Below are 6819 nucleotides of genomic sequence, written 5' to 3' on the forward strand. Positions count from 1 at the left end.
GGAACATATAGTGGTCTTTAAGGTCCAAGTACCTATGTTTTGGTAAGCAGAACTGAGAGTTAAAGGATGAAAGTCGGCCATTCCTAATATCATCCTATCGGTGGTTCGCGAGTTGTTTGAGGACCGGAGCAGCTCGCGATGAAACGGTCCTAGGGTATTGGTTATCCATCCAAGGAAGAGTAAATGCGATCCTAGATGTGTGTCGTTGGCCGTTCTACCGGTATCGCCTATCGATGAGATATCGACGGGCATGCCTTACTCGAAAGTTGAATTCTAGGATCGATGGTCAAACAGACCTATGAGCGATAAACCAAACTGAACACGTATTGATGTCGGCTTTTCCTATCATTTGATGCCGCAGGTTGTTTAGGGACCGGAGCAACTTGCGGCCGAGACGGTCCCCGGGGGTTTCTTTCTCCAAGGAGTGGAAACTATTAAGCAAGAGTTGTAGCAAGATACGATCCTCTGATGTGTCGTTGGCCGTTCATGCGGTATCGCCTGTCGATGAGATATCGATGGGCATGCCTTACTCTCCCGACTGGATTACTGAGAGTTTAATCAGGGATCGATGGTCAAACAGACCAATGAGCGATAAACCAAACTGAACACATATTGATGTCGGCATTTCCTATCATTTGTCGCAGGTTGTTTAGGGACCGGAGCAGCTTGCGACCGAGACGGTCCCCGGGGGTTTCTTTCTCTAAGGAGTGGAAACGATTAAGCAAAAGTCGTAGCAATAATCGATCACCTGATGTGTCGTTGGCCGTTCTTGCGGTATCGCCTGTCGATGAGATATCGATGGGCATGCCTTACTCTCCTGACTGTTTAATTGAGAGTTATAATCAGGGATCGATGGTCAAAAAGACCTATGAGCGATAAACCAAACTGAACACGTATTGATGTCGGCATTTCCTATCATTTGTCGCAGGTTGTTTGGGGACCGGAGCAGCTTGCGACCGAGACGGTCCCTTCCCGAAAGATGGTGAACCGAGTCGTCTGGCGTAAAAACCGGACGACTCGAAAGGGCTTGACCCTTTCAAGTGAGCGATAATCACATTCTACGCTCAGTTCGACAGCTACAAGGCAATCACTCGCTATGTTCAGAGCTAATACATGCAACATGCCGGCATTGTTTCCACCGACGCATGGATTCAAGACTGGTGCACTTATTAGTTAAACCGTTCGCCTCCGGGTGTTTCGAGTTCAAGTCTGGATGAGGATTGATCTTGCTGGTAATAGCTTGAGCCCTTAAGGGGTCGAAGCGTACATCTTGAGACCATGTACAACATATTACCAAATCGGCACCATGGGTTCTGGTGCAAGTGATGTAACCGTGAAAGATGTTGAGCAGCCCAACATCGGTTTACACACGCATAATAGGAAGGCAGCGCTGTCGACTGGTCAGTCGTGTAAGAAGTGTGCATTATCGATCACAAATATATTGGTGATCTGTAGGTTGCGCATACACCATGCCCGGTGTAAAGTGCCGTGGTCCCCCCCGGGGGGCTGCATCAAACTGTTCGCCACGCGAACTACCCAATGGAACGAACTCGATGCATTTAATAAGAAGAAGAGATGATAATGAAACACGGTCGATTTAAGAGTTGAAAACGTTGAAATGCCTATAAGCAAGTCTTAAGTTGGTGGTGACCGTTACGCCCCAACAAATTGGTGCCTTACCCTACACCAAAGAGCCATTCAACATGGTTCAAGTGAGCGATAATCACGCTCTACGCTCAGTATGACAGCTGCAAGGCAATCACTCGCTAAGTTCAGAGCTAATACATGCAACACGCCGGCATTGTTTCCACCGACGCATGGATTCAAGACTGGTGCACTTATTAGTTAAACCGTTCGCCTCCGGGTGTTTCGAGTTCAAGTCTGGATGAGGATTGTTCTTGCTGGTAATAGCTTGAGCCCCTGAATAAGGGGCCGAAGCGTACATCTTGAGAGTAAATGTACAACATATTACCAAATCGGCACCGTGGGTTCTGGTGCAAGTGATGTAACCATGAAAGATGTTGAGCAGCCCAACATCGGTTTACACACGCATAAGGGGTATATTGTTATCTGTAGGTTGCGCATACACCATACCCGGTGTAAAGTGCCGTGGTCCCCCAGGGGGCTGCATCAAAACGTTCGCCATGCGAACTACCCAATGGAACGAACTCGATGTATTGAAAGAGATGAACAATTAATAGCGAGAATAGGGGCCCGGAAGCAATTCCGCGGCCCTACGGTCGATTCAAGAGTTGAAACGTTGTACAATCGTGGATAGCACCTAGTGCTAATATGGTGAGAGATAATGTGTGAGGAAATTTAGTTTCCTAAAGTTTAGTTAGTGGTTTCCGTTGTGCCCTAACAAACTTAAAGTTGGTGGTGACCGTTACACCCCAACAAATTGGTGCCTTACCCAACACCAAAGAGCCATTCCATATGGTTCTAGAGAGAGAGAGTTGTGTGGAAATTTATTTCCCACTAAGCGAGTGTGTGTCTGTAGTGGAACGAATTCTGGTTGATCCTACCAGTAATATACGCTTGTCTCAAAGGTTAAGCCATGCATGTCTAAGTACAAACATAAATGAATGTGAAACCGCATAAGGCTCAGTATAACAGCTATAATTCACAAGATCATCCTACCACTAGTTACTTGGATAACTGTGGAAAATCCAGAGCTAATACATGCAACATGCCGGGACTGTTGCCCTCGCGGGTAGCTGAACTGGTGCACTTATTAGTTAAACCAATCGCCTCCGGGCGGCTTGAGTTGAAGTCTGGATAAGGACGCAGATCGTATGGTCGCTTGTCGACTGACGACAGATCTTTCAAATGTCTGCCCTATCAACTATTGATGGTAGTGTAGAGGACTACCATGGTTGCGACGGGTAACGGGGAATCAGGGTTCGATTCCGGAGAGGGAGCCTGAGAAATGGCTACCACATCCAAGGAAGGCAGCAGGCGCGTAAATTACCCAATCCCAGTACGGGGAGGTAGTGACGAGAAATAACAATATGGACCTCTCTAACGATGGTCCATAATTGGAATGAGTTGAGTATAAATCCTTCAACAAGGATCAAGTGGAGGGCAAGTCTGGTGCCAGCAGCCGCGGTAATTCCAGCTCCACTAGCGTATATTAAAGTTGTTGCGGTTAAAACGTTCGAAGTTGATTGCCCGTCCAGACACGTGACCGCCACGGGCGCCCGGTTACACGCCGGGGCCGTTCGTGCGCGCGCTCACGGCTGCGACTCACAATGGTGTACTTGGGCGTTACTCTGTGAACGAGTACCGTGCTACCGGTTAACTCCGGCACGGGCTCCTCATGGTGCTCAAGATACTCACATTTACCTTGAACAAATTAGAGTGCTCAAAGCAGGCTAAGACAAAGCGTCCGGCCCCCCCGTGGGGTTGGCGTTGGCCGAGAATAATCTTGCATGGAATAATGGAATATGACCTCGGTTTATACGATTTCGTTGGTTTGTCAGAAACCTAGAGGTAATGATTAACAGAAGTAGTTGGGGGCATTGGTATTACGGCGCGAGAGGTGAAATTCGTAGACCGTCGTAGGACCAACTGAAGCGAAAGCGTTTGCCATGGATGCTTTCTTTAATCAAGAACGAAAGTTAGAGGATCGAAGGCGATTAGATACCGCCCTAGTTCTAACCGTAAACGATGCCAATTAGCAATTGGGAGACGCTACCCCTATTCGGTGCTCTCAGTCGCTTCCGGGAAACCAAAATCGGGTTCCGGGGGAAGTATGGTTGCAAAGTTGAAACTTAAAGGAATTGACGGAAGGGCACCACAAGAAGTGGAGCTTGCGGCTTAATTTGACTCAACACGGGAAAATTTACCAGGTCCGAACTTATTGAGGTAAGACAGATTGATAGCTCTTTCTCAAATTTAAGGGTAGTGGTGCATGGCCGTTCTTAGTTCGTGGAATGATTTGTCTGGTTAATTCCGATAACGAACGTGACTCAAACATGCTAACTAGAACGCTGTCAGCAGTGCGCCTCCGGGCGCACCTGACGTTACAGCCGGGCGGCGCCTTCACGGGCGGTCGTCGGCTACGTTTGCCCTGCTTAGCGGGACAACTTGTGTTTAGCAAGCTGAGAATGAGCGATAACAGGTCCGTGATGCCCTTAGATGTTCTGGGCTGCACGCGTGCTACAATGTGGGTCGCAGCGTGTTCTCGCCAAAGGCGCCGCCATTCCGAGAGGAACGGGAAATCACTAAAATGCCCATCTAGTCGGGATTGGGGACTGCAACGGTCCCCATGAACCTGGAATTTCTAGTAAGCACTAGTCATTAGCTAGTGCTGATTACGTCCCTGCCCTTTGTACACACCGCCCGTCGCTACTACCGATGGATTATTTAGTGAGGTTTCTGGAGGCTTACCTTCCGCGGTTCCTTCGTGAGCTGCAGCTGGCATGGCTGAAGTTGACCGAACTTGATGATTTAGAGGAAGTAAAAGTCGTAACAAGGTTTCCGTAGGTGAACCTGCGGAAGGATCATTACTGATGATCGTCCGCGAGTGACCAACCATGGGCTGCCTTCGGTGTAGCTCGGTCGCTCGCTTGCTATGTGTCAGAATTTGTTGAAAGCCAACTCGTTCGTTGTACACTTTGATGGGTGACCATCACTGTGTCCCCGTGCCGAGCTAGATCTCCCCTAGCCGTAAGGCACTTGAACGCCCCTTCGACGACGAGTTGCATGTGTGTGGTATGTGTCAGAATCTGGTGAAGCTTTCTGCATGTGATGTGCCTTGTGTGGATCCGTGGCCATTGCATTGTGTCTGGTGCTTAGATACCCAGACACTTAGAACGCTTGCGCGGAAAGCAAACTCGTTCGTTGTACACTTTGATGGGTGACCATCACTGTGTCTCCGTGCCGTGCTAGATCCCCCCTAGCCGTAAGGCACTTTGAACGCCCCTTCGACGACGAGTTACAAGAGTGTGGTATGTGTCAGAATCTGGTGAAGCTTTCTGCATGTGATGTGCCTTGTGTGGATCCGTGGCCATTGCATTGTGTCTGGTGTGTAGGTACCCAGACACTTAGAACGCTTGCGCGGAAAGCAAACTCGATCGTTGTACACTTTGATGGGCAACCATCACTGTGTCTCCGTGCCGTGCTAGATCTCCCCTAGCCGTAAGGCACTTTGAACGCCCCTTCGACGACGAGTTACAAGAGTGTGGTATGTGTCATAATCTGGTGAAGCTTTCTGCATGTGATGTGCCTTGTGTGGATCCGTGGCCATTGCATTGTGTCTGGTGTGTAGGACCCAGACACTTAAGCAAACTCGATCGTTGTACACTGTGGATGGGCGAGCATCACTGTGTCTCCGTGCCGTGTAAGAGCTCCCCTGGCCATCAGGCACTTGAAAGGTCCTTCGACGACGAGTTACAATAGTGGTGTGTTAGATACGTCAGGTGATGGTATCTACTGTTGTGCAATACGTATCCGGCCACGGCACGGAACGAACGGGAACTGTGGTGCAGACATACAAAGAGTTAAGCCTATTAGTCATTAACTCTAAGGACGGGGGCCATGGGGCGGTACGCAAAGGATACGGATGAGCGAGTATGCAGGCCCAATACTCAATAGCTCGATCCGATCCAAGCACATGAGTTGACTGCGGCGCCAGGTTAACCAATGTGCTAGATTCTATTTGGCCAGTAGAATCTTGTGTCTTATGCGATTTGATACCAAGACACCAGAACGAAAGTTAGTTGAAGAGTTATTAAACTCTTATGAAGTATGGTTGTGCAATCACAACTTATGACTTTAACCTATAAAGTGGATATGGACTTGCAATTATAACATGGAATCTCTACACACCCCATGAGCTCGATCCAATCCACGCACACGAGTTGCCTGAGTAGCGACAGGTATACCGATGTGCAATACGTATCCGGCCACGGCACGGAACGAACGGGAACTGTGGTGCAGACATACAAAGAGTTAAGCCTACTAGTCATTAACTCTAAGGACGGGGCCATGGGGCGGTACGCAAAGGATACGGATGAGCGAGTATGCAGGCCCAATACTCAATAGCTCGATCCGATCCAAGCACATGAGTTGACTGCGGCGTCAGGTTAACCAATGTGCTAGATTCTATTTGGCCAGTAGAATCTTGTGTCTTACGCGATTTGATACCAAGACACCAGAACGAAAGTTAGTTGAAGAGTGATTAAACTCTTATGAAGAATGGTTGTGCAATCACAACTTATGACTTTAACCTATAAAGTGGATATGGACTTGCAATTATAACATGGAATCTCTACACACCCCATGAGCTCGATCCAATCCACGCACACGAGTTGCCTGATTAGCGACAGGTATACCGATGTGCAATACGTATCCGGCCATAGGCACGGAACGAACAGGAACTGTGGTGCAGACATACAAGGGCCATGGGGCGGTACGCAAAGGATACGGATGAGCGAGTATGCAGGCCCAATACTCAATAGCTCGATCCGATCCAAGCACATGAGTTGACTGCGGCGCCAGGTTAACCGATGTGCTAAGAGAGTTGTTCCTGGGCCTTCAAAGTGACTTCAAAACTATCTTAGCGAATGGTGGCCATGGGCGTAGACATGAGCCACAAGTCACAAGGCCTGGGACTATTGGGTAATAAAGACAACTTAGTCAGAAAGTTAGTCTTTGGACGTACCACCGGATTGTGTTACATTGGGAACCTTACTATAAAACCCTAGGCAGGGGATCACTCGGCTCATGGATCGATGAAGACCGCAGCTAAATGCGCGTCACAATGTGAACTGCAGGACACATGAACACCGATAAGTTGAACGCATATTGCGCGTC

At 48.7% G+C, this 6819-nt stretch overlaps 1 non-coding gene across 1 annotated transcript in view; it reads left to right on the forward strand.

Moving 5' to 3' along the window:
- The first annotated feature begins 6702 nt into the window (after positions 1–6702).
- Positions 6703–6819, forward strand: part of LOC125773137 (5.8S ribosomal RNA) — a 158-nt gene continuing 41 nt past the window's right edge. Inside the window, exon 1 of the ribosomal RNA XR_007419914.1 lies at positions 6703–6819. This exon is cut by the window's right edge and continues 41 nt beyond it. This is a non-coding gene — a ribosomal RNA (5.8S ribosomal RNA).

This window comes from Anopheles funestus, assembly GCF_943734845.2.
Source record: "Anopheles funestus chromosome X unlocalized genomic scaffold, idAnoFuneDA-416_04 X_unloc_22, whole genome shotgun sequence".
NCBI classification, from domain to species: domain Eukaryota; kingdom Metazoa; phylum Arthropoda; class Insecta; order Diptera; family Culicidae; genus Anopheles; species Anopheles funestus.